Below are 2,548 nucleotides of genomic sequence, written 5' to 3'. Positions count from 1 at the left end.
GTGCCCCATGGCTGGTGCAGCATGGCCACTCCTCCTCATGCAGCTCTGAGCTGAGATGGCACACTCTGAACAAGTTGTGTAGATGGAGGCTGTGCCAAAGCCAACCTTTCTAAAGAAATAAGCCGGTCTGGAAGCAGCCACTGGTCCTAGGGGTCACCACTGCACGCAACATGTTACTTGCCAAGCCTGTCTGTGCATCAGCACAGTGTAAGGAGGGCATCTTTTCACCCCACGCTGCTCCTCCTGCCCCCAGCACCAGCAATTATACCCAGGTTTTTATTCACCACAGTCCTCAGCTGAGCCCAGCAGGTCGCTGTTACGAAATTCCAGAAGCCCTAAACATACACACGTGGGATATGGGCATGCCTCACCAGGGAGAAACCAGCAACGGTGACCAGGGTGCTCTTCCATGGTGTGGAGAGGAGCAAGGGCAGGCAGGATAAGTAAAAGGGGGCAACAGAGAGCTGGGAAAGAAGGTGAAGAGATCAGCTGTACTCTCCAGAGATGCACAGCCGTGTTTGTCTGACTTTGCCTCCTCCTAAGGAGATAAGACAAATCAAGTGTCTGTGACAGATGTTAGTCACGCTGCCTCACGTGCTAGTGAAGGGTGCTTGGCAGTGCGGGGTGGGAGGGGGAGCAGAAAACTCCAGGCACTGTAAAAAAAATTTAACCACTTTGTCCCAACCCTCAGGTGAATTACCACTTTTCCTTGTCTGGTATAGGGCATTCTGACAGGCTCTCCCAATTACCAAATCCAGACCAGCCCCCTTCTTCGAGGAGACTCTCGATCTTATTTCTTTCTAGGCAGCTTGCAGAGAGGGAGGAGGAGAGCTGAGAGGCTACAGAGAACTCGCTGGCAAAGAGAGAAGCAAAAGGGATGTCAGTGCCAGGCTGGAGTTCCCCTTCCAAGGCATAAGATTGAATACATTTGCTGCGTTGCAGAATGAGGAGAGAAATGTCACCTTCAGAGGTGATCTGACAATCACAAAAATAAATTACAGAGAGGAGGGGGAAAAAAAAGAAGGACGAGTATTTGTGAATATTCATGAGCAAGTCAAAACGCCCAAATTAACAAGGAAATTAATTTCCAAACTGATTAGGCTGCCAACTCCTTTTATTTAAATAAATCAACAATTGCCATCATGTGACTCTTGCTGAAAAATGCAGAGCTAATCCTGGCTCCTCCCAGGAGGAAGTTTTGTGCTGCCTGGGATGACCAATACCCCAGCACCTTCTGGGGACAGGCAGGCGCTGTGGCTGGAGCTGCCTGCCTCTCAGCCGCCAGGAGATTTCCCTCTGCCCACTGCTCCGGATGCTGCGGTTTCACGATCCCCCAAGCCAATCTAACCACTGGCTGCTATAGTTGTGCTCTCCCCGGTCCCACCCTCTTACTCATGCTGGCGCTGAAAAGCTTTTCCAGCATGCCAAGCTGGCATAAAACCCGTGCAAACAATTAAAAAAAAAGATTTCTCTCAAGTCAGAGCACCGAAACAGATCAGCCAAACACCCAGTGCGCTACGCCACAGGTGAGGAAGGTAACCTAACCTGACCTGGGAGGTGGGCCCAGTGCCAAATTAACCCTGCCACGAGTAGCAGAATTAAATATATCATCTCTGAAAGTCTCTTTCCACATGAATTTTAAGGGGCTAAGACAGAGTAGAACAGCAAGAGCCAGCCTGGCTTAGCTACAGTCTGGTGTGGGGGTGAGCAGCCAGCCCAGCTCAGCCATGTCACGGAGCGCCCCTGTGATGTCTTCTCCAGTAACAGCCTCATGCCTTCTCCTGCCCCGTTCAAGGGACTGTCTGCTGCTTCTAGCAGGAACTCCTGCTGCACAGCAACACACCCGGCAGTGCCAGCGCACGGGAGGCAGCAGGAACTGCCAGCCAAAACTTGGGCGGGTTGGATCTGTGAGACCAAATTCTCAATGAGCGAGAAAAAGGGTGAGTTGCAGACCCCTCTGGGGTCAAGTTGTGAACGGTCACAAAAAAAAAAAAAAAAATTAGTATTTGGGTTACACTGAGCCTCTGGCTGGCAACTGCGGGAAGAAGGTTATCCCGCTAGCCTCCACGCCTGGCCGTGCCCTCCTGTTCCCTTCAGGGAATGAGATGGTCCAGTTTGCCCATGTGGCAGAAAGCCAGCTTGCTGGAAGTCCTTTCTGTCGGGTTAGCAAGACAAACACGTTTAGCCGCGTACCAGGGAAGCGCCTGAGCCAGCGCAGGCACAGGGGCAGGCTGGGACCCCCCCGTACCATGACAGCCAAACTCTGGGACAAATCCTCAGGAACAGCCCGGGACCGTCCCAGCGCTGGCACCCACAGCCTTTGGGACAACCCCTCTGGACCAGCCCGCCTGTCCCGTCTGGCACGCGACGGCAGCCGAGTTATTTATTATTCATGAGGGTCATGAATATTCAGGACGAGGCCGTGTCCCGCGCGCATCACGTGACGGCGCGAGGCCGGAAGCGGCGCTGCCGGCGGGGCTCGCGGACGGCGCGCGCCCGCCCCCGCCCGCCACAGCCACTTCCGCCCTCGCGCCCGCCAGCGCCGCCT

This window comes from Pseudopipra pipra, chromosome 2, assembly GCF_036250125.1.
Source record: "Pseudopipra pipra isolate bDixPip1 chromosome 2, bDixPip1.hap1, whole genome shotgun sequence".
NCBI lineage: Eukaryota > Metazoa > Chordata > Aves > Passeriformes > Pipridae > Pseudopipra > Pseudopipra pipra.
Note: the sequence above shows the minus strand (reverse complement) of the source record.